This window comes from Peromyscus californicus, unplaced genomic scaffold, assembly GCF_007827085.1.
Source record: "Peromyscus californicus insignis strain IS unplaced genomic scaffold, ASM782708v3 Scaffold_18__1_contigs__length_77618521, whole genome shotgun sequence".
Classification (NCBI taxonomy): Eukaryota; Metazoa; Chordata; class Mammalia; order Rodentia; family Cricetidae; genus Peromyscus; species Peromyscus californicus.
The window spans coordinates 7638993-7663201 of NW_026294480.1; the positions used below are offsets into that span (position 1 = coordinate 7638993).

The following is a 24209-nucleotide window of genomic DNA, read 5'->3' on the forward strand; positions in this document are numbered from 1 at the left end:
ACAGTGCTCCACATCTTGTACTCAGTATATTTTGAACTAGAATGAAACACTGTCCACTTTATCCCACTGGGAAAGATAACCAGAGATAAGCCCATCTCTCCCAGCTTCCATCTTAGGGCACGTTTTCCACTGCTGATCATAATCTGTTTCCTTTGATCAAATCAACCACAGCCATGTACACAACTGATCTTCCAGTTCTGTGAGTCTTTGGAGAAAACATTCACTGATCCTCAAGTTAGACTTGAGAACTCCCTTCTAGAAATACATTGGAAAAGGAAAGCTCAAATCCAATGATCTTGTTTGGTAAAGAAAGGCTGGATTTCCATGACTAGATGGAAATGTAAAACACACAGGAGAAACTCAGAGCCAATTCAACTTTGGAAGCAGAAAGTTTGGGGAAAGAGGGAACTATTAAAGAGAATGGCTTCGGACTTCACTGCAGACATGGTTGGGGTCCCCTCATGGCCAGCTGTGCCATTTGGAGCCAGAAAAGCAACATGTAAAGCTTACAAATCAAAGCTAGCATTTTAATTTGGAATTATTCACAAATAAAATATATACCACCTTCTTAGATGTAGATTAACTACCTAAAATGAGTTTTAAATGTTTTAAAAATAGGACTATCAATTGTGGTCTTTAAAAAAAATAGCTATACAGAAATATCTATCAATAAACCCAGAATATACTGTGTCAGAAATGAAAACCCTTGAATTTTATAGTAATATTAACAATGAAGCTCTGACCCATCTATCCAGGAATTACAATGTGAAGTGAGTAAGGGCCCTGACTCTCCCAGTGTGTGAGTTCAGTGCCATAGGCTTGGTTCTGATGGACTGTAAGAAACCCAGGACCCATGGGTAGGCAGGTGAATATATTCCTAATGTGGTGCTAAGACATAAGGGAGGGGGGCTTTGGGAGAGCAGTATCAAGCAGTGAATAGTGTCCCAGTTATTCACCAAGAAGCCACTGCGGTTCTGTGGAGCCGGCAGACAACGGACCGTTGATGGGATGACAAGGCCTGTACATACCACTCATCTTTTGCTCACTCTCTTTGACCTGTCTGCATGAGGTTACTTCTTCTCTAAAGCAAGGCGTATCCTCCTAGACAGCAGTTGGGGAAATCAGCCATTGGTGCTTCAGGAAAGAAGGGTGCTATCGTTAGAATCTGCAGCCATCCAGGCAAAGGAAGAAAGGTATGAAAAGGGAACAGAGTAAAGGCCACCATGATAAAAAGTATCAGAGAGGAGAACGGCTGTAGGGGCAGGGAGAAAGGCAAAAGAGGGAAACAGAGGTTCAGCAGAAGAAGACTCAACATGGTACAGCCCTTTTCTTTAAAATACAAAACATTTTCTCATAGTAAATTGTGTCTTTACTGTTTACCTTCTAAAACAAATTTCATCATGCACATTTGAAATTCACAATATGATACCAGAGTGAAGACACTTGTCTATAACCTCAGGGACCTGGATTGGAGTGATAAGAGCAGCGAAAATTTGACATGAACCTCAGCTGTTGTACAGTTTTCTTAACTAGAATCCTTGACTCCAGAAACAGGGAAAAGGGCTGCATCTCAGGACCGCTTGTGCTTTACCTTCCACGGGCAGAACCTCTTGCCCTAGCTGTCTCCCCCACCCACACATTCTCAAACTAATATACCTGTATTCAAAAGAAGCATGGGTACACACAAAGTAGACTTTGGGAAGCCAGACATCTTACATAACAAAGGCAAAATATAATATATATGCATTTGTAATAAAGATGTGCAGGTGATAATAATAGAATTCTGCATCTAAAACAGCAAACACATGTTTCCCTCTGCACAGCAGCTTACATGTGCCAGACATATTTTCCTGCACCTACTTCAAGAAAGGACGAGGCCAAGAATTGTATGCAAAGCATCACAATCATAGGGGAGGCCACTGTCCTCCAGAAATTCCCCTTCTGGAAGTCAGCCTTACCAAATTACAACATTCTCCCTAATAGCCTGCTAACTGTGTTCTTGAAAAATGACCCCATACATTAATTTTAAAAAATAATATTTAATAAAGAATCTGCTTGGCAATTATCTCACGTGCCTTTGAAAAGGATGCTGAAATTCCTACCATCAAATGTTTAGATATAGACTTGGGATGGACTCGGGAAACATGGAGGCCAGCCTCAAAGACAACTGAGGCCTCATGGACAGTCCCATGTGACCTCATGTGGCCCCAGGCCAAGGGCATATAATAATGCCAAGCTCTGTCTCTGAGACCCTGAGAGAATAACCCTATCTTCCTGGACAGAACAGTGGCCAGTGCTGCATTGAAACAGTGAGGTGAACAGCAAAGAGGCATGTGCTTCCCTCTTAGAGCTGTCACACCCGAGCACAACCTCCCTCTATTGGAGGGGAGTCACTTCAGCATACAGTGGCTTATACACAATAAACACAGGCTGAGAATCCACACAAAAGGGAAAACAGAAACAATTTCCTTTCTGAGCACACTGGCCAATCCTGAAAACATTTGGGAAGAAAGAAATCCAATTGTTTTCCACTTAGTCTTTCTGAAGATTACCGTTCCATGAGTACTTGGAGCTGGTAGTAATTGCTGACCCTGGAACTAGTGCATTGCCTCAATAGCTGGAATAAAGCTAGAGAAAAACACTTGCTACTGAATGCCTCCCAGTGGGGCAATGCAGTGAGCTATGTTCTTGGCTACAAAAAAGGCATGGGAATAGATGGAAAGAGCGGGGGCCAAAAATCACTATTGAAGCAAAGAAGTTCCCAAAGATCAAGCAACTGTTCAAAATAAGAAATTTTCAAAATTGACACTCTGAGGACATCAAGGTTTCGTAATAGTGTCCTTATTTAGGTTACTATATGCCACATTTTCAAAGAGCAAGCTTGCTTTTCATGCAGGCAATTTTGAAGTGTTTGCACAAAGTGGTTAATTTGCATGGGCAATTGGACTCTCAGCTTTTATTTTGACAGCTAAATTGATCCATCTTTACAGGCTAGCATCTCAACACTCAGAAAGAGAAGGGAGGTTGAGGTCCATTCATGCTGTGGCCTCCTGAGTGTGCAGACTCAGAACAACACACCCAACAAGGCTCAGCCTGTGAGCAGCAGCTTAAAGCAACAGGAGATTCTAACACCAAGATCCAGCTCCATGGGGCTGAGGGTTAGAAGTGATTGGTCCAGCATTCACTTATTATGCATAAGGCCATGGACTGGATCCCCAGCACTAAAAAACTAAACAAAACTCTGCTAAATAGAAAGGAAAGAGCCCAGGTTGATCTCAGTCAGTAACAGGCCCCTGGAAATGCATAACGTACAAAGCCAGGCATAAGGCAGATAGACATCTGCTGCTGGGGGTGGGGGCGGAAGAAAATGGAGGCTTATTTAGCCTTGGGAAGTTGGCTGGCTGTGAGATTTCCAGTGAATTGTGAATGAAATGACAAGTGTTAAATCATTCAGTTAAACATTTTCCTATGAAAATAACAAGTAGGAGGTTTTTTAAGAAGTTTCTTGCTACAAACTCAGCATAGAGAATTAAAAGGATGCTTTCCATCAACCCAGTGCAGAGCAAGATGGACCAAAGCCACAAAGACTAGCCGACTCTGTGTACACCCAGTTCCAATCTATCAGTACCTTTGTCTTGTAGGTGTGAACCCAAATGTCGCTGCTTTGTGTAGGTAAGGTGATCTGAGCTCCCAAATTATTTTGCCTGGAAGATGATATGACATGATGTTTGCACACACCCAAACACACTGGAAGAAGTCTTTCCAGAACATGAATCTCTGCAAAGATAGGAAAAACAAAACTTTCATCCTGCTCTTAGCATTGTTGCATGAAGCCAAGTTGCTCCGGAAAAGAGCTATTCCACCCCAGTGTTTGCTCACATTTTATCGAGATCGTAACACTACATGGCTGTCTTGCCTCACCAAAGATGCGGGTCTGTCCTTTCTGTCATCTCTCAAAATAAATTAGTGATAAAAATAAGAAACAGGCTATTCTGCAGTAGACCAGCTGGGGCCTTATCTTCCCATGCACAGTGCTGTGTTTTGTGTTTACACTTGTGGGGAACAAAAAAAAAAAGAAAAAGAAAACTTTTTTTTTTAATTGGCTCTGAGTCATGTCATCCATTTTGGTACCAATTGTACTGAAGCTTCCTTCCAAATGAAGACACCAAGCAGCTTCACTAGTGTTCAGAAACAGCTGTGTCCCCTGCTTTTGATTACCCATGATGCCATCTGCCCATGCAACAGACTCCAGCATGAAGGTTCTGAAGAGAGAGGATACCCTATGCAGGTCCAAATTCAAACACTCAGAGGAAGGGACTCTCCTCTATATAACTCAAAAGGATTTACTTATTTCTTTCTTAATTTCATTCCAGGTATGGTCATTATAAAATACTGCATGGAGGGTCCTCAAAACTTGAGCTACCACACGGCCCTGAATTCTCACTCCTGGCCACATATCCAAAGGGAAGGAAATCAGTATGGGGAGGAGAGCTCTGAACCCTCACAATAAGTGGAGCAGTTTTCATAATTACAAGAAATAGAAATAGGCCAAACTTCCATTGATTACTGAATGGCTACAAGAACGTGAAATGTGTGTCCTAGAATGCTTATTATTCAGCCATTAAAAAGACTGACATCCTATCATTTGTGACAACAAAGGTGGAAATAAAGGGCATTGTATGAACTAAATAAATTAGGCACAACAAGGCAAACATCACACATTTTTCCAAGTTTAAGTTTAGAAGAAAGCTAATTGCAGAGGTGTGGGGTAGAATAGTAGTTACCATATCCTAAAAAGAGGGAGACAGAGGAAAGCTGGCTATAGCAGGAATCTTAAAAGTTCTTACTAATAAAATAAGCCTACAGCCAAGTATTGGGGTGAACACTGGAAGATCGGAGAGACAGAACAAGCCACAGCTAACCTCACCTGGCCAACTTCTCAGCTGATCTTGTTTCCTCAGACTGGAAGCCTCTGTGTCCTCACATCCGAATGGCTCTCAGCTGAACTGTGCTGCTCAAAGCCTGAAAGCTTAATCAGCCAAATGCTTCTAGTTTCTGGTCCTCACGCCTTATATACCTTTCTGCTTTCTACCACCACTCCCTGGGGTTAAAGGCTCACTTTCTGGGATTAAAGGCGTGAGTCACCATGCTTGGCTGTACCCTTGAACAGATGGATTTCTGCCTCTGGAATGCTAGGATTAAAGGCGTGTGCTACCATTGCCTAACCTTTGTGTTTAATATTGTGGCTGTTCTGTCTCTGACCCCAGATAAGTTTATTAGGGTGCACAATATTTCAGGGAAAATAATACCACCACAGTTGGCTAACGGGGGGAGAGGTAGCAACATAGACTTGGGAACCTTAAGTTCTAGCATCAAAAACATGGCAGGCAACAATACCTAACAATCATGAATAGAAGATTTCAAATCAGCTGGAAGAATAAAGGAAACATGTCCCAATAAGCTAATAACCTCGATTTTATCGTTACACCATGAGTGCATATGTGAAAAGACCATACTGCATGCCATAAATGCAAACACTTATTATGTATCAATAAGAAAAACAATTGAGTTTGAGTTAACAGTAAATTCTTATCTTTGCCCCTCTACCCAACCTTGTGTTGCAGGTTAAAATACAAATACAATGATAAAAAAATTGAAGCAGATTCACAATTCGTCCTAGGAATCTTCTTAGTTTATTCACTACCGCAGGAGCCACAGTTAATCTTGAACAACACACTCAAGCCATGTCTGCTCTAGCAAACAGTCCAGCTGGCAGCACAGAGAACCATAAAACTACAGAAGGGGTTTCAGTGTTTTCCCTGAAAGTGCTCACAGGCATTCCTGACACCTGGCAGACCCCTCATGGAACTGTCCCCTCCTGCTTCCCAGCCAAACAATAGGATAATGAGGAGCTGTCCCATCCTGAACTATGCATCTTCCTAGGGGTGTGCAGCAGAAACTGATCATTGCCATTGGCTTCCTGTTTGATCATTGCTACTGGCTTCCTGTTTGTTTGTTTGTTTGTTTGTTTTGTTTTGTTTTTCCCATGGACTCTGAAGCAACCTCTGGGGGAGGGATTTGAAGCCCTCTGTGGTACCCATGAAGTTCATGCACTGACAGCATTCCTAAATTCGCCTTTCCTGCCCCTTCAGGTCTATCACACTGACTTGACTTCATCATGGAAGTGGTTCTTCCTGCCAGCGCTTCTTGCTGGCTCCCTGAAATCTGCAAGTCCCCAGCATCATGGTGTGAGGTAGTTTTCTCTCTCCTGCAGCTGATGCCCCTAGCAGCTACTGTGCTCATCCCACTCTGTGATCCCTCTGACCTCCCTGTGAAGGAGGGGACCTTTTCTTAGTCACCTTTGGATCCTGATACCAGGCCAAACGAAAGCAGCATGACGAGAATGCCCCTTTGCCTCTTCAGATGAATGTAAATATTCACAGCGTAGCTTACCCCTAAAGTATACATCTAAAGGGATCCTTCAAGTTGAACAGTGTTTTATCCAGTCTGATCTCATTTTCTGATGTCAGTCAGAATCACATAGAAATACAGAGAAAACCTGGTGGAATCTAAAGATTGTCTCCTCCTCATTCAGGTCTTCCAGAACACACTGTTCAGGTAGGTATCCAGGTAAAAGTTGACAGACATGGGCTGAGAATAAACTACTTCCCTAAAGATGATGAGAGAAAACCCAAGTCCCAGCCTCAGAAGTTCTTGGCTTGGCTTATCCCACCTTGGCTTGAAGGAAAACTTTCCTATTGCTCTGTACCAAAGATGCTTTGGGGGCCATTTATTTGGTGCACCTGCTTTCATTGATGCTGGGCTGTGTCCTATCCACTCAAGAATGAAATTCCAACTCCCAGCAGGCATTCCAGTACTCAGAAACTGATGTCTCCCCTCTGCTCATCCACAAGTCTGATAGATACACCCATGGACCCTCCCCTCTGGTGCTCCTGGGGACATATCCTCCATGTCTGAGAGTCTCTGTAACTAGAGGCCTTCCCCAGGGCTGTCACATGATAATGTCCAAAGGGCAATTGAGGACAACATTATGGCCCAACCATCCAATAGGAAAATACATTCTTCCAGTAATATAAACACTAGCTTTGAAAAGCTTTCTTGCCCAACTTTTACAATTCCCCCAGCAAATCCATTTGTATAGATATCAGGGTAGCTGATAAATGAAAATTATTCCAGTTAATGATATTCAGTGTCACAAGAGTAACTCCATAGTGGCCACAGGTGACAACATAATATCTAGGTTTGTCATCCTTGTTTGTTTATATTTGCAACTCTGGGGGTTGAACGCACGTCTTGTGCATACAAAGCAAGCATCCCACAAATTACCTTCAATTCCTGCTCCAAACTTCTAACTTTGCTTCCGGGGCTCCTACTCTGTCTCCATGGCCTTCGGGCTCCGCACACACCAATGTTCTTCAATCATCCAACCCTTGTTATCTGGGTGTCCCTCCAAGGCTACTCATCAACCTCCATGCTTCTTGCTAGCTAGCCACACATAAAAGACACTTTTTTACTGCTTCTGGTCCTTTTGGATAAGATCAAATATGAAAGTCTGGAGGCAGTCTCCTCACTGTCCAGTTTCAATTTTACTTGTGGCTTTAGAAGAAATACACGTGTTTTTGTTAAAATTAAACAGACATGACTATATGAGTCATTAAATAAAAAAGTTCTTGCAAGTACTTTAAGTATCCTGTGCTTTATTCCAAATGAGTTTCTTAATCTTGACTTTATTATGTGTTTGATTTGGTCCATTCACAGGTAACAATGCTCATCAACCACTTTTGAAATGTAAAGACACAACAGCACTCCACAAGAGTAATAACCTTGAGCCTAGACCTCAGAGCTATACAGAAAGGTTCATATAACTCTCTGGAAGAGGAGTAAACAATAGTGGGGAAATAAAGCCGAGTTACCACAGTCCAAAGAATTGCCTTTGTTCTGGGATCGCTTTCTCAAACCATATAAGCTCAAGTGTTAAACTGCAAGGCTCGAGCCACATTATGCTTCTCATCCATCTCTTCTTTTGGACCAGCAGACATCCAGCAACTCAGCAGACTGCTAATCTAAAACCTGTCCATCTCTCCTCACAGGTCCCCTGAGAGAAACTATGGAATCACAGACCATCCTCTTGTTGTGGCAGTCACTGAAAACACTGGGGAAATTAAATAATAAACAAAGGCTCATATTTAACTAGAAAGCTGAGAGCACTGGGATGGGGGGGAACGTTTGCCCCATGGGCTGTTTACTCCTTGACGTGCATCTGATTGCTCTGCAAAGAAGGACGCTGCTGTCATTACTGCTTGACAATACCTAACTCAGCCCATTTTTAAGTGCTGCAAAAGAGACACAGGTCTGAAAAACAGCATGAAATCTGGGTGACAACTAGTTCAAGGACTTCTAAGGTAACTGCTGGGCCATCAGCAATGACACGGTGTTTGGTCAACCAGTGATAACCCACCTCCTCCTCCTCCTCCAAATCTGCCCTCTGCTATTTTCATATTCGAGGGGACATGGCATCCGACACCAGCAGCTGAGAGGAAAAACCGAGCACAGCAATTTTGAAATGAATGAGGAGTTTCCTGAGTCCCCTCTGATATGAATCTCAGACAGTGCCAGCTGCTTTACTGCCTTCTCTTGCTTGGTCAAGGGTGACAGAGGTGTCACTTTCTGAGCAGATAGATAGGAAGGTTTGAACAGCAAATATCAGCCATGGCTATAACTAGCAGCAGAAGAAGAACAGAATAATCTTTAGGAAATCAGTTAACAGGAGGTTGAGACATACACCTGATCCACTTGGTATCACAAGACAGACTCTATCAATGGACTCATCTTTCACCATCTCTGTGTGCCTATCCATCAGCTTTCTGCTACAGCTTAGGGTGGCTTGGATGTCTCCTAAAGCAAATAGAAGCCTTTAAAGAAAGCAAGGACAGAGGAGTCTCAGTGACAAGAGCTTTGTTCCTCCAAGGACAATCATTCCAGAAACTGTCACTGTTCAGAAGACATCTCCATTCTGGCTGAAATCATTAGATAGAGTTCCTTTCTGTTCAACTCTAATATGCTTTGATAGAGATATGATTGTCAAGGGGAGCTCATTGCCTGGGGCTGGATGCAATGCAGGAATTCCAAAGCTGTCCTTGCTGATCACTGAAAGTTAGGGTTTGGAGGAAGTGGTAGTTGTGACTCAGTCAGCTTTTTATAGCCCTAGACAATACACACTCTCCAAGCCAAACACACCTTGGCTCAGATCCCCACCCCCTCTCTGGCCCTAATTGTTCTGCACAGGTCAGAGAGACTGGCATGGTGTTTTGAAATGAAGTCTCTGGGCTACTTGAGATCAAAGTCATGTTGGGCTACCACAAGTTTGGCTACTGTCTTTACCCTGTACTTAACCAAATTTCTTTTAGTTTTGCCCACACTCTCCTTACAGGGAGATCTTAAAAGGAGAAACTGGAAGTACAATATTAAACAGTAAAATAGGAGCTACCCAAGTCTCATCTCTCAGTCGGCTCCTGAAGATGCTACTGCGTAAGCTACAAAGTCCAACACTGTCTTGCAGGCCAGTGCAGAAGCAATGAAGCTCTCGCACAGTGGAGCCTCAGCTATAGAGCTCTGATTCTAGTCCACAGGGATGGTATTCCTCATCCAGGGGGAACATGCTGAGAGCTACTTCGGGCAGGAGATCTACCAAAGAACTCAAGGTGAGTCCCATTTGATCCTTTTTAGGTGATGCTCCAATGACCAAGGCTAGGGTTGTAAAGAGAATACACATCTTTGCTCTCCTACATCTGTGCATGACTTCCCACATGGATTCTCTAAATATTTCTTTCATAGAGTAACTGAACTTCATGCCAGGAAAGGGCAATACAGTGGGTCCTCCTTACCCACAGATACTGTATTTACAGATTTGTCTGTGAACTGAAATAAGTTTGTGCCCTCCAAATCAATCCAGCTTGACCCACTTCTAATCAGTCACTGGGAATCTCAGTAAGACAAGCCTGAGTCTTCCAAGTGAACATCCTAGCTGAGGTCTAAATGCAGCTCCCTGCCGCCTCATCCCTGTTCTGATATTGTGAGCCAGGGCCACAAGATCTGCTCAGTGACGCATTAGTTGTACTGTGCGTGCGTGCGTGTGTGCGTGCGTGCGTGCGTGCGTGCGTGTGTGTGTGTGTGTGTGTGTGTGTGTGTGTGTGTGTGTGTGTATGTGAAGATAGGGTCTCACTATATGACTGTAGCCCAAGGTGACCTGGAACTCACAAAGATCTTCCTGCCTCTGCCTCTGCAATGCTGGGATAAAAGGCACCATCAGGCCCTACTCAAAGCAGGGTCTCTTTATTGAAACTCATCAATTAGGCTAGGCTGGCTCCCTAGCAAGCTCCTGAAATTTGTCCACCCCCTTCTCTGCAGAGCTAACATTACAGGCAAGCATCACCACTCCTGGCTCTTGAGATCAAATTTGGGTCCTCATGGTTGCAGGCAAGCATCTTATCGACTAAGCTAGCTACTCAGACTCATGCTAGTATTTATTACTGATTAAACTGTTTTAAATGGCACCAAAAAAGTGCTGATAAGTGTTCTAGTATTCTTAACTATAAGTCTGTGATGTCCTTACCAAGAAAATGAATGCTAAGCAAGCATCATTCAAGTAGTAATAGTCATTCAATTGTCTATAAGGATTTTTTTGTTTTGTTTTGTTTAAAAAAAAATACTCTGTGGGCTGGAGAGGTAGGTTAGTGGGCAAGAGCAGATCCCAAGCACAAAAGAGCTCAGTGTGGACAGACACATGTAACCTCAGTACTAGGGGATGCAGAGACAGGATTGCTGGGGTTTGCTGGTCAACTGGTCTACCCTAAACAAAAGGGAAAACTCTGGGTTTAGTGAGAGACTCTGTCTCAAAGCAATAAAGGGGACCACCATGATAGAAGAGGACATCTTGTATTCTTCTGGCCTCTGAACACATAAACATGGGCACAAGCACTATACATATATGTATATGTATGTATAGTATCTAACAAAAATACCCACAAATAGACTATTCAGTGGTCAACTGAGGCGAATTTTGTGGACAATCTAACCCCATAGTTTCCCTGGGAACAGTGGGCCAGTATTTGTTAGTTCACGATTTGCAGAGACTTTAGAGAAAATACCACAGAGAACAGAAAGGCTTGTGAACGCTGAAGGGCATGGGTGACAGCTGAAAAGGAGCACCTGCTCCCCAGCTCTGCATAGAACATCACAGGCAGATGAAGGAAGGCTGCAGGACTGAAAAAAAAAATGGAGTACAGATCATTCAGAAGAGCAGCCAGCTCCAATGCACAGTGGGAGACGAGGGGTCATGGAACAGAAACTCAAGAGGCACAGCTGCCTACACATTCTCAAAGCTAGCTGTGGCTCTGCGCCTCACACGAGCCCATAACTCACCTAGCTAACAGCAAACTGGGAGGGCTCTGGGAGCCTGAGTGTCTGGCACTAACCACCACGGCCAATGACCTTTGTGAAGTCATTCTGCAGTGAAAATGAGGCCCCTCAGAAACAGAAATCCAGACAGTTAATAGGCATCAGGAAGGATGGGCTGGTGGCTAAGGTCACCAGTGGAATAAGAGCCCAGGCTTTGGCTCACAGGGCTTCTTATGGCTTTAATTACACCAGTGCCATGTGAACCACCTCTTCTAGCTCTCATTAGAGAAGGGCAATCTTTGTTCCCTGGATTTAAGCAATGATTACAATCTAAAAGAGTTGATTGTGTCTCATTATGCTGGAGATAATATATTCCTGATGATCCAGGCCATTAACTTGAACCTCTAAATACCAACACAGGTCATATGGCACCCCTTTAATATATTCCCATCTGTTGTGCATCTGACAGGAAAAGGTGTTCCTAACACAGTGCACAAAAGAGAAACTGAGAAAGCAGCACAGAACAGCAAGCCCTGTTCCTTGCTTTCCACTCCAGGAACATCTTATCTTAATTTAATTGAGTCGCACTGGTACAGGGAGATCTTTAATACTTAAAAAGCAAAGCAAAACAAAAAACAAAGGAATGGCAAAAGGGCACAGAGCTTCACTCCCCTGCCTCCCAGTCTTAGCTCTCACCTCCTTCTCTTCTGCACCACAGTCACAGGAACTGCACACACCACTCCTGGGGGGAACTGGCTTCTTTTTAAACCAACCCCTTCCATTATGGTGATTAAAAAAACAAAAAAAAAAACAAACAAAAACCTGAATGTCGTTCTCCCTTTCTACTTCTACACTCTCAGTTTCCAAAAGAGAAAGCCGAAGTAAGGGAAAGAAATTCACATGTGTCAACACACACAAAACCACTCCCAAGAGGCTATGCCCACTCTTCCTCCATTGAATAAATAATTAGGATTGTGACTGCAAAAACAAAACTTAGCCATAAGTGTATTCATAAAGGGAATCAAAATTGTCCAAATCGACAAATAACACTTGTTGATAACAAATAACAAATCCTAATATTTTGGTAAGAATCAGTTACCAGATTTTCATCCAGCTTGCAGCACCAGAACTGGCCCTCCCTGGTCCAGTCAGTCCCCAAGGCTGCAATTACTGCAAACTGTCACTTCTCTGGGGTTCCCAGTTACCATTTCAACACAGGACTGAACTGCAAAACAACGCTGTTACAAAGGGGACTAAAGAGGATCTCAGAGCTTTCAGACTGGCATCCAGCAGTCTGTATACCAATTTTTTTTAATAAGCATTCTATTTGAATTTTCCATCCAACCTGGCTCTAAAGTTTCTCAACCTCTAACATCAGATGTGTGTGTCTACCAGTTAAAAAACAGATTCAGGGGCAATAGAAAAGGAAGGTTTCAGCCCCACTAAAACTTTGCTTCAAAAAGCAGAGGGATGGCTGATGATCTGACTAAAATCTACAGACAACTTTTCTTTCCAAAACTCAAGGGTGAGTTGACAGGAGACCTGCTGTCTGAGAGCCTCAATGCACAATGCATAAGGAAGAAGCCCATTCAAAGAATGTGAGGACAAGAAGAGGAATCCCTTACATAGTCCAGTCTCCACCTCATGTCTCTGCTGATGCTTCTCTTTGCTCCAAAGGCCACACCATCCCAACTAAAACAAGTCTTTCTGGGCTTCCTGCAGAATTTCCACTCACCATCTCCCTCTTCCAAGGGTGATAGATCTCTCTATGCAGCTTGAACAAAAGGCTGTTCTCTCTCTGGCATGGTCAGGGAGAGAACTGTGGGTCTCTATGATACTCTGCCTCCTGAGAAGTTAAGGCGCTCTTCTGAAAGCAACTTTCAATAATCTCCCAGACAGGCATCTGGCTCTAGATTCCAAGTAAGAATTGGCGCTGCTGTGAGGACCAGCCTTCAGCAGCTCAGGAATTGAGGGGGAGCCACAGAGTTGGTGGACTAATCACTCAATTGACTTTTCAATCTGCGGGAGTAAGACTTAATTCTCTGGGGCTAGCAAGAAGGGCAAAACTTAATTTTCTGGGGCCAGTGGAAAAAGGGAAACACACACACACACACACACACACACACACACACACACACACACACACACATACACACACTTTTCGGGTTTTCTATCACCTCTCTCTCTCTCAGCTCTTTATTTCTTTTATTACCTCTATCCAGATGTATCCCTTCTGTCTATTCTTAATTTTTTTCCTTACAGCTTATACACTCCAGCAAAATCTTTCAAGCAGTATAAAAATTACAATGTGATTATATTCTATTTATAAGTGAATGATTATAATGAATACAAATAAAAAACATGTTTTCCATATCCCTTTCATGATTAAACATTTTATGTGTACAGGTAAAAAACAAATTATCTCCAAGAACCCACATACATTCATGTCCAAGCAACTTGTTATAGATTAACCGAGTGTAAGCAAGCAAGGTATTTTTCTCAGCCAGTTCTTTTACTGACAGGCTGGATTTTGTAGTTACAAAGAAAGGATTGATCACTTTATTATTTATCTCAAAAAAATCTTATAAAGAAATCTTAAAAGAATTACAAATCTAAACTTTTATATATGAAAATCAACCAGTCAGCTCTATTTTAATCCTTGGGGTGCACACTCACACATCAACAGTTTTTTATATCAGGAAACTTGAGGGAATAAATTGAGAACAAGGAATAAATCATCACCTTTGATCACCAACCCATCTAGCCACCAATAGCCAAGCTGCCACACTATTCCTGTTTCCTGACCTCAACAAGTCCCTTGCTCAACTATTAATAGTGTGTCTTTCTAAACTTTACATTGTTCCCCCAAGATTTTCTACTTCAAAGACACTAACAAAAACATCTTAACCTAACCTTACTAGCAATTCTACATGTCTAAATTCTTTCTATGGGTGGTGGTTGAATGCTTAATCTGCTCCAGCAAGCAATGTTTGGAAAAAGTCAATCACTATTATTCTAAGTACCAGTAACATTGCCCAGTGAGGGGCTAGAAACCTCTTAAGAGTTTTCATACAACCCATAGATTATGAAGGATGTGTTGACCATGAAGGCAACAATCAGAGCTATACTCAATAACAGCATGAGGTCCTTGGGACACTAGTTCTGTGGCGAGGGGGGGGAGGGCGTTGCCTCTCTAAGACTCACTCAGGTATGCCTTTGCCAACTGCCCAGCCTTGTTCCATGAGTTCCAATGCCGCCTGTTGAACCCCTCACATGTCCCCCAACAAATTAGGATTTGAGGAGGGGGGCAGGTAATTGGAAGCAAGGTAAAAAGCATACCAACACGAGGAAATGAAATGAAGCAGGCAGAAAAGGAGGACAGGACAGAGAGGACATTCTGCTGAGCAGACCAAGCACTGTGAAGGGCACCTGTGACTTTGGCACTAACCAACAGCAGATGTGTCCACAGTTTTGGACTCCCATCTCTTTAGCCCAGTCTTCATGCAACCGAACTGGACCCCAAACCACAAAGTGGCTGGAAGAGGAGAAAAAAAGTGGAGGGCTGAGTCAGTCAGTCAGCTGCAATAGCAAAGGCAGAGGCTCAAACCACAAAAGCTTTTAAAAATAAACACTGTAATTCAACGCAGGGGGCAGGAGAGGCCATAAGCAGGTCTGGGGAAACTTTGAGAAGCATCGGATCCCATCAGACATCATTTCACAAAGCCACTGGAAATTGCCATTCAAAGAGGTGTTTAAAAGACAGTGGAGGGGCCTCCCTTCCCTGAGGAGGACAGTATTACAGTGCTCTTCAGAAAAACCCTGCCCTTCAGACTGCTCCACAAACTCCCTTTCATCTTCCAGTGAATACTTCCTTCCTCAAAGCCCCAGGATACTGCTCCCTTCTAGAGTTGTATGTTACACCCCACCCCCCAAGTGCTCTAATACCATCCTAGTGAATTGGCCCAAATATAAACCAATTGCAGAGCTTTGAGGGAAAGAAATGATCTAAAAGCCTATTACTTCTAAGTTCTATACAAATTATGGTCCTGAATTTCCTATGATACTTAAAAGAAAGGGAACATGCCAGCCAGCCACAACACCTCTGGAGGGAGCACACTCTCTCTTATTTAAGGAAACACTGGAAAGCATTGCAAAAAAAGCAGAATTGGGTCCATGACCTGAGTTCAAAGGGCACCTGTGTGCCATGTGCAGAGGAGATGCTTCCCTGCCTTTCCGAGCTTTTCCTTCTGTAGAAAGGGAGCAGCAGCAGCCAGGTTGCAGGTTATCAGGGTTTCAGAACAAGTATGCCATGTTCCTGCCTCCACACTGCAGCTCAATAAACCTTCAACAGCATTGAGAGTGTACCAACCAGAACTGTTTGTGATGCTAGGAGGTGAAGGCCACAGGTGTGAGAGTTATCTACTCTATGGGGTGTATTCCATGGCTATCTTGAGCCCCCTTGATTATTATTTAAAAAAAAATAAGACATCTCTTTAGCTGAGGATTTCATTTCTTCCTTCAGCCTGATTCTGTTCCTATCAGGAACCTTAATTCTTTATCCTAGCAACTTTTCGAGATAAAAATTAAAAACATCAATTTGAAGCTCTTTTGGGTCACATGCTTTAAAGGGGTTACAGGAGAAGACTTTGAAATGAAGCAAAAAGGAAGAAAATGTATTGTCTGAAAGTCAGCATATCCATTACTTGAGGATGGATGAGTTAGTGACAAGTCACAGAGTATAAAGGGACAGAGCAGATGACATGTTCTTCCTCAGTGACAGCACCTTTGCTCTGAATCTTCAAGTCAATGACCTTCTAAAAGTCTGAGCCTTGCAGCCGTCTCAAGGTTTCAAGATACAGGAAGAAAAAACCCTGAGATGAAGATAAGCATTAACTACACCCTTCCTTCAAATTCTAGCTGTCTAATTATGTAAATATGTGAATGTGTAGGTAATAATAAACTTGTTAAGGATATCTGAGTGCCAGGCACTCAGACACAGGGAGCCCAGCTCATCCACACAGGAGGCACACGCAGAGACTATGCAGTAAGTCACAGAAGAAAGCCACAACCCTCTCTGGGGATGGATGAGGGATCTAGACACGGAAACTACAAGAAAGGCAGAGAACAGACGCAGGAACTGGGGCCCTATGCTTTGAGCCATGCCTGCTGTGAAATGTATCAGCAGTCCGAACTGCCTTGTCAACTCTGGAGCACATGTGAGCATCCATATCTTTGAGATCCAGTGAGCGCTTACAGTGAGATGCCAAGAGCTGAGCAGCTGAGCAGCAGAAATTCCCATTTTATGACTGGATTTGTATTGAGTGGCATTCCATAAAGCCCACATAGAAGACTCTCAGCTTCATCTGGGAGAGGTGAGCCATGCTAGATGAAAACTCATTCAAGAAATCTTAGAAGATTCACCTGTGAATTAATAATCAATTTTTATGGAGTTGTTGACCAGCAGGATACGACGGACACCCAAAGGTCACAGGCTATGGTCATTGCTCTTGGTTCACCTACAAAGCTTGTCAGATAAATAGTACTGCTAAAGATACCACATATCTGAGTCATTAAACATGGAGAAATCAAACTGGTACTGACCTGGGAACTTCATCTCCACAGGCTAGCATTCATAGCGCTGGGAGGCACTCTGCAGGCTACTAGAGGAGATAAGTGGTCATCAGTTCTATCCATCTGTGAACAGAGTGAGCTACAGTAACAACCTACTTAAAAACACACACCCACTAGTGCAATAGTGGTACCAACATCATAGGAGCAGCCAAACATTTTTAAATTGGGTTTAGGTTCCACTCCACAAGATGAAGCCCATTCTTGACACCATTATCAGGCTAAGAACCTAGGGCTAGACAGGTCACAGGCCCGAGAGGAGAACCCACTGCTATTATTCTGCTATATGGACATAGTATAAAACTGACTCCTGATGACTTGTTATATCCATAGATTGTTCAAAGACTCTCCCTTTTAAACAAGAAAGTTTTGTTTCAGAAAGACATAGTTAAGAAAAGGGCTTCTTAAGAGTGAAGTAGAGCTTCTTATACAGCAGCCACAAATAAAAGTTCCCTGAAACTTCATCCTGAGAAAAATCCAGGTGAAGGAAAATTTTGTTATAACTACATGGAAATAGTTGCTTAGATTTTGCAAAAAAAAACAAAAAACAAAAAAAACTAAATCCTATAATAACTGCCACACCAAAAGATGTTAAGAGAGCAAGAAGGTAATACAGTAGGAATTACAAATTATTTTCATAGTAAGTTGTTTCTTTTATAAGTAAACTTAGTTGCAATCTACCTACCAAGAAAGGCTCTTTTATTCTGGGCTTGTAGTCATCATGATGGGGTTGCTACAAAAACAAAGAGCTGGCAGCATGTAAACTGTATGAAGCAGAAAAACAAAACAAAAGATCTCCACTGGGCTAAACATGGATACTCTCATTTTGCAGCAAAATTATGGGTTCAGCAGGCATTCCAAGTCGCGGAGGCTGCCACCACCAATGCAGCTCTGCTCTGCCCCAGTGCAGTGCTCCCTCTTCCAAGAAAACCAAGGAGTGCACATGCGTGGTGCACTAGCCTTGCTGGCGGCAGATGCTGAGAGTGCTGAAGCTCTTCCCAGCGTACAGATGGAAAGGCCAGCCTGGATGCAATGTGTTCCCCATCTGGCCCTGGGGGAGCCAGAACACGGAGCCTGATGGGTCTCCTGCTGTGTGCATTTTGTGACAAGGGGAGTGCTATACATGTTATAAACAGGTTTATCAGCTACACACTAAGGCAAGGAAGTCCACAACAGTGTTTAAAATCATCGACACTATAGCCAGTTTTCTCAATCTCACACAGCCCAAATTATGTGACACCAGATAATTGTACCATGGGTCTCTCCTGTGCATTTTAGGTGCTAAGCAGCATTTGTGGCTATGAATGTTGAGGTACCAGTAGAGTGCTTCCCCACCCTAAGTTATGACAACAAAAACATCATTAGACATTGTCAAAAATCCCGTAGGAAACAAAATTGCCCCTGATTAGAAGGCACTGTGTTTGGCCTGTATAAAAAAAGATAAAATAAAAATTAAAAAAACCTCAAATGCATCACAGAAACAGTCTGTTGCTGCCCTTAAATGATCTGGAGAGTTATGTGAGAAGACAGAAGCCAAAAGTGTCTGAATCTAGCCTTTTAAAAGAGTGCACAGCTCACCTGCTTTGAAAACTTCAAACAAACAAACAAAGATAGGCACTGTGAACACTCCTGTCTCCGGAGAGGGACTTGACATGCACTTTTCTACTCTGAAGTTATTTACCCTCCTCCCATACCCCTTTTCCATCATTTTTAAATAATTCTAACAACTTTTCATGTTTTTAGCATCACATTCAATGTATTCATGTTCAATGTATTTTTAAACACTCCATGTTTTGTTTTGAATTGAATTTTTAGTAAATTATACTGCGAACAGTACAAACACTGTGCACTCCATTTAAAGTTCCAAAGCCTCAGCAGAGGGAGTCTCCAGTGCCAATTGGCCAGCTGCAGCCTCAGCCCTGGCACTGAGGCATATTCTCCGTCACGGCCTACTCTGAGTGGAAGCCAGAACCCAGGAGCCCTTGCCAGCAGGCACACAGGTGAGCACTCGCTGTTTGCTGATCTATTCTTAGTCTTGAGGAATCAGAGTTGCCTTTAAAACAGGTGCCATGTCCTACCTGTCAGTCTTCAGCTATTGGTGATGGCTAGTGGTCATGTGACTAGATGGTCTACAGGGGAGAGGGGTGCCCACAGTGCCCGTGTCCCTAGGAGACACCAAACAGTTTCCAGCACATTGTTAGTTTTAGAGCTCACTCCTTCTGTCCAGAATGAACTACAAAGCAGTATGATGGGTTCTGGCTGTCATCCAAATGACTAAGGAAATAGCAAATCTTAGAGTCAGAGGGCCACACTGTGCTCACTGACTCAGGAGACAGGAGAAAGGGGACTGCTTACTCTTGGTGAAAGCAGATTACCAGACAACCCTGTGACTCTCTCTGCTTATCTGTGAGTCAACATTTGAGAATGTCTTGAATTTTCATGTGAGAATCAGAACCTTACATAAAATAGAATACTACTAACAAGGACTGAAATTCAACAGTTTTTCCTAAATAAATGCCATGGTTAACTTGAAATTGTCTGTAGAAACGTGCTCACTTAAAAAAAAAGTGTTTTATGACCCCATGATGTGTCAAGATATGGTAAATATATTCAATTCTAGTTAATGGGCTGCCTGTCAGGGAGCATGGCGTTACTGTACAGCTTGTTACATCCTGAGACAAAAGGATGAGTCAACCTCTGGAGTGGCAAGGTGACATGTGAACAGTCTCTAGAACTAGGGAAGGAGTGAACCCAACCCCAAAGAGAGAGAAGGTAAGCTTCTAGAGCTTCAGTGAGAAGGTAGAGGTGATTAAACACAAAGGGTACTTGCAGGAGAGGGAGTGGGAGGGAGAGGGGGAGGGGAAGAGGGAGAAGAGGAGAAAGAGAGAGGGAGGGAGAAGGGAGGGAGGAGAGAAGGGGAGAGTCATGGCACCTACTGACCAAGATGGCCCCCTGTTCCTCTCTCCTTTAATGAACTCAACAGAGCATCTTCTTGAGCCCAAGTCCCTGCCTTTCCCTCTATTTAAGCTTACTTGAGAAAGCTTGCCTTTGCAAATCCTTCTTCCTGCCCATTAGGGACAAAAATCTTTCCTAGCCTCTTGCCAGGGGTAAAGCCTACATCTCTTTTCCTCATGGACCCAGGAGCCCCCCCTGAGAGATGTCAGTCAAAAAAAGATATCACAGCCCATGCGTCAACCTTGATGGGATGGCAGGAGCTGACTTTGACTAAGAATGAGTAACAAACACAGATGGCCTAGTGACAAGAACAACACCTCCAGACATCCTTCCTACTTTCTGTCAGCAAGGACAGAACCTGGAAAAGTTGGTTCCTGTGTTTTGGTTCTGTGCAGCTGATGTTGATCTCTCCCCTTATTGCAATGGTCCCAAAGTCTCCCATCTCTTTAACTCACCTGGTACAATTTTCCTTGATAGCATTAAAAGGACCACGCAAACAAGGAAAGTCCATTTCTTACTTTATCTGGAGGGGAAGCATCAGGAGCTGATATTACAGAGACCTGAGTGTCCTACCCAGGGATCATGTGAGCACAAAAGTGGGCTGCCACTGGGAAGCAGGGATAAGCCAACAGGAGGAAAGAAGGCCAGTAGGCCCAAGAAGGAAGCAATTGTCACACTGTGAGTGTGGTTGAGGATGATGGGAGGGTACATGGGAGAACCTCTGAGGTAGAACGGAGCATCTGCCTGACCCGTAGAGAAAGAACAGAGTTCAAAAATGGGTTCCGTCATTCTCACTTGGGAAAATATGTAAAGACAAGAAAATTCAACAAGCAGGGAGTGATTAAATGAATACAGTCTGTTCTTCAGTTACAGCAGAGATTAATTTCAATGTCTATCATACTTCACAGCTAATGCTCTAGAGTTAGTTTCAACTACATATTTAGCTAAATTTTCTCATTCTTCCTACTAAGCATTCACACCAAAGAGAGGTTCTAAAACACTGACAGTGTCATGGCCCAGAGAAAGACTGCATTTTGAGATCAGCATGTTGCAGGCTCTTCACAGGAGGGGGCAGATGTGAGGGAGCAAAGCTCAGGTGATTGTTTTTCCTCTTGCTAAGTACTTAATACAAGAGGCAAAATCACCTTTATTGGCCAAACAATGTTTTTCCCAGAGACAAAAATCGGAGCTATTCTTACACGAGAAACAAAAGGATTCAGATGCCAAGAACAAGAATGTAAGTTGCACAAAACTTTCTGGGTCCAGAAAAGCATCTGTTTATTCCCAGGTTATTGCCTGAACGTTTGGCTACCTCCAAGGCATTCACAGGAGGATGCCAAGGTGATGTCTGACCATGCTTCAAGAAGCTACTCCACCTGATGGAAGCAGATGCAGAGATCCACGGCCAGGCCCCAGGTGGAGCTCCGGGAGTCCAATAGTTGAGAAAGAGGAGGGATTGTATGAGCGAGAATTGTTGAGACCATGATTGAAAAAAGCACAGGGACAAATAGCCAAACTAGTGGAAACACATGAACTATGAACCAATAGCTGAGTAGCCCCCAAATGGATCAGGCCCTCTGAATAAATGAGACAGTTGATTAACTTAAACTGTTTGGGAGGCTCCCAGGCAGTGGGACCGGAACCTGTCTTTAGTGCATGAGCTGGCTCTTTGGAGCCTGCGGCCTATGCAGGGACACTTTGCTCAGCCTGGGTGAAGGGAGGAGGGGACTGGACCTGCCTGGACTGAATCTACCAGGTTGAGCTGAATCCCCAAGGGAGTCCTTGCCCTGGATGGGAATGGGGGTTGGGCTGGGGGAAGGTGGGGGGGGCAAGAGGAGGGAGGACAGGGGAATCCATGGCTGATATGTAAAATTAAATTAAATTATAAAATAAAAAAAAATCACATCTAAAAAAAAAAAAAAGAAGCTACTCCACAGCTGGCCATAGGAATCTGCCTGGAAGAAGGGTTTCCTGGCCTAGACTTGATGACTGTAAGACTGGGTGGCTTTCCCCCTCAGCAGAGTCTAGTAAATAGGCCCCTGGAGCCACTCAGAAAGAGTCAAGCTGGGGCAGGCAGCGGCCGTCCTAAGCCTAGAGGCAGGAGCCCAGGTGGGTGTAGGGTCTAGGCAGGCCTCAGCCCGCCCTGGCATTGGCTCTGCGAAAGGCTGGTTCCACCTAAGGAATTACTAAACACTACAAATAGGGAAACACTGTGGATGAAGGTTCTACAGCTCTATTAGTAATAACACCGTCCGTGGCACTAAAACTTCAAAGGCCTTTGTCAAGTTCACGCTAACTCATCCTTAGAACACCTCAGTGAACCAGCTGAGCAACCAGAGAGGGTAAGCCCCAGGTAGAGATCAGGGAAGTGTAAGAAGTGTCTTCAGGCAATGGAAAGTCCAAAATGACTTCTCTCTCAGCCCAGACTTAACCGGCAAGTTTCCCTTTGCCTCACAGGTGTTGTCCTTATAGCAGTCAGAAGGGGAGGCACAGACAAGAGGTGCATCAGCATCCAGTGGAACTGAAGAGAAGTAACACTACATTGTGGCTTCACAGTAAGCAGTGGTAACTTGCTAACTGAGCAGAGTGGAACTTGAGGTGCTGAGCATCCGGCGGTGTGTGTATTAAACAATCCTCAGTGTGTAGTTTTGTAAAAGTCTCCTTTAAATAAATGACCGCATTTTCTGAATATTTATTTATTATAAAAAAAAACTTTCTGGCCGGGCGGTGGTGGCGCACGCCTTTAATCCCAGCACTCGGGAGGCAGAGCCAGGCGGATCTCTGTGAGTTCGAGGCCAGCCTGGGCTACCAAGGGAGTTCCAGGAGAGGCGCAAAGCTACACAGAGAAACCCTGTCTCGAAAAACCAAAAAAAAAAAAAAAAAAAAAAAAAAACTTTCTGGATTATACAAAAAAAAGAAAAGAAAAGAAAAATAGTAGTGAGTCATCTCTACAGTGGCATGTGATCCTAGGCTACACTGGATCATAGGCCCAACTGGATATTTTTAAAGTGTAGGTACTACCATGTAAAATTCCAAGTACTCTAGCTATATCCAAATCTTTGAATAGTATTCAAATGTCTGGTTTCAATGGCAGCACAAAGATCTATGTGCTGGCAGCATTCATTCACTCAGCCAGTCTTACCCAGCATCTCAAGCAACCCCAAAGCAACCATAAGTGGAAGCATCTGTGGTCTGAATCAACAGAGATTTGAAGGTCCTTCACACTGTGACCTGACCCAGTAAGACTGATACGGACATAAGTACTTTAGCATTCTAGGTCAACAGAACTGCAAAAACAGTCTTAATTTTTTAAAATCAAAATATTACTAATAAATATTATGATGAAAATATCACTGGTGTAGTTGGCTGAGGAGAAAAACAATGGAAAGTTGAAGAGGCAAAGTGTTCAGTGAGAAACTGATTCTGGTTTCTGGTCGGACACAGCCGGGGCTAAGGTGGTGTCTGGTTTACGAACCAGGGTAAGCGCTTCCCTAAGCTCCTCTGTCCATGGAAAGGCTGAAAGGAGAGCCTTGAAGACACAAGAGATGAGGTCTGAAAGGACATGTTGATTTCTCCATCACACTGATGGTGGCCAATGGAACATCCAGAGACACATTAGCGAGGGGTCCCCGGAGAGAATACACGTGCCTCTGCCTGGCACATTCACTCAGATTCTTCAGGTCCACATCAGGGATTGGACCAGTTAGGAAAGGAGTAATACGGCCCCTACATTCCAAGAATCACTGGAAAGACTAGAAGGTTTCTGTGCCAATAGAAGTGAGAACAGGGGTGCTGACCATTCCAGATATCCCTCCGGAAAATCCAAAACATATCTGCCAAAGCCATGGTCATTGGTCTGATTAGAAAAAATATGAGACTTTTTGAAATATCTAAACCATGCATCATTAGGCTTTATAAGTCAGTGGTTTTATGGTAAATAACTGTTGGTGCTCAGAGGCTTCTCAGCAATGAGTCAGTGTGGATCCCCTCTAACAAGACTCATTACACACCATGCGGAAAGACAGAGTTACGAGCAAACTCATTTGCTCAGAATTAAATGCTCTGTGGCATGTTTTCCCTTTCAGTTTTGCTTGAAGGGAGAATGCAGAGAAAGTAGAAAAACAACTCCAGCACCCTTGAGTGACGGGATGATGCCCAGGGTGGAAGATCGACAATGCAAATTACTAAGAATAACTCGTTTCTGCCTC

The 24209-nt window shown here is 43.5% G+C and overlaps 1 protein-coding gene across 8 annotated transcripts in view; it reads right to left on the minus strand.

The window, feature by feature from the left end:
* The window catches only part of Sema5a (semaphorin 5A), a 469252-nt gene that overhangs the window by 367985 nt on the left and 77058 nt on the right, over positions 1–24209 (minus strand). The window lies entirely within an intron of this gene.